At 39.7% G+C, this 1,638-nt stretch overlaps 1 pseudogene; it reads right to left on the reverse strand.

Annotated features, from left to right (window-relative positions):
* Positions 1 to 239: 239 nt before the first annotated feature.
* On the reverse strand, positions 240 to 1,186 carry LOC108532551 (aminoacyl tRNA synthase complex-interacting multifunctional protein 1 pseudogene; annotated as a pseudogene).
* Positions 1,187 to 1,638: the final 452 nt, after the last annotated feature.

The following is a 1,638-nucleotide window of genomic DNA, read 5'->3' on the forward strand; positions in this document are numbered from 1 at the left end:
ATCTTAGCTAGGTCTTCTGGATAACTTGCTTCAGCTTCTACATCAGCACTTGCAGCTTCACCTTGCACTTTTATGTTACGGACATAGCTTCTTTTCTTAAACCTCATAAACCAAACTCTGGTAGCCTCAAACTTTCCTGTTTTTTGTTTGTTTGTTTGTTTGTTTTTGGTACAAGTGGCAAATATATTCCTTTTTATAAAGTTTTCTCCAATGTATTTCAATAATGAAGGTATTTTGTTTTATTTTATTCCACTGTTGTTCATAGTTTGAACCCTACACACTCCCTTCCCTTTCATCTCAAAGGGAGCTCATTTGTATGCAGCCGCACACTCATCATAGTATAACAATGAGGTGGGATCTGCTCCCAGAATCTTCTTAGGATTTGGTTCCTTGTTGGGCTCTCCAGCGAAAGCATCAAAAGTAATTCTGTCTTCATTAGGAGGGGCCAAAATTTCAATTTTCTCTGGTGAGCAAGCACACATGACCACTGCTTGAGATAATACTCCCCTCATCTTTGCAGGTTTCAGGTTACATAGTAAAATCACCATCTGATTTTGCATCTGTTCAAGAGGAACGTGATTCTCCAGACCACTGACAATTGTTCTTGGGATATTTCCCCAACAACTACGTCTTCTACATACAAAGAATCTGCATCAGGATATTTTCTGATAGTTTTGATGCAACCAATTCAAAGATCTAGATGGGAAACATTTATTGGCTTAGAGTTGGTGCTTCCTGCTATTGGTGCTTCCCGTTTTTTCTCCTTCTCTCCTTTCTTTTCAATTTTCTCTTTTGCTTTCTTTTCTTCTCCTGCTCCTCTTTTTATCTGTTCTTTGATACAAGAAGATATGGTTGTTACTGGTGTAGATTGTATCATATTTTCAGAAATCACATAATTAGCGTGCAGCAGAGTACAAGATGGAAATGGTATTTGCTTCATTCTGTTTTGAATTTCTGCCTGAATTAGCTCTTGTTTCCATTCAATTTCCTCCTTCACTTTGGCAGGTCCTACTCAAAGTTTCTTCTCTTCCCTCAAATTTGCCTACAAAATGGCTTTTTCCTTGCGTAGAGCAACTTGCTGCTTAAGATATTCAAAGATTTGATCCACCTCTGTATCCTTCTGCTCCAGCCTCTTCAGAACAGCATAATTATTTGCCATTTTTCCCAAGAGACAACAGAAAATCATGAAGCAGTGGACAGGGGTTCTGAGGCAGCCTCAGCAAGAAGCAGGTAGGGATAGCTACCTGCACACCATGGCCCAAACTTTTTTTATGGTTTCCTCACCTCTCTTGGCCTTCACAGTATTGAAGAGAGTTAGGGCCTTACAATGAGGCTATGGCATAAGGGAACATTGTGGCTGATTTTATCATCTATCCAGACCAATAAAATGTTCTCTTTATCAGCAACAAGGCTGTTTCACTTCCTTATTATTCATGTGTTCTCTGGAGTAGCACTTTTCATTTCCTCCAGGAACTTTTCATTTGCATTCATAACTCTGCCAACTGGCGCAAGAGGCCTCATTTTCGGCCTCTTGCCTTTTGACATGTCTTCCTCACTATGTTTAATCATTTCCAGCTTTTGATTGAAAGTGAGAGACATGTGACTCTTCCTTTCACTTGAACACTTAGAGGCCACTGC

The sequence above is a fragment of the Rhinopithecus bieti genome, unplaced genomic scaffold (genome assembly GCF_001698545.2).
Source record: "Rhinopithecus bieti isolate Rb0 unplaced genomic scaffold, ASM169854v2 scaffold_10620, whole genome shotgun sequence".
NCBI classification, from domain to species: Eukaryota; Metazoa; Chordata; class Mammalia; order Primates; family Cercopithecidae; genus Rhinopithecus; species Rhinopithecus bieti.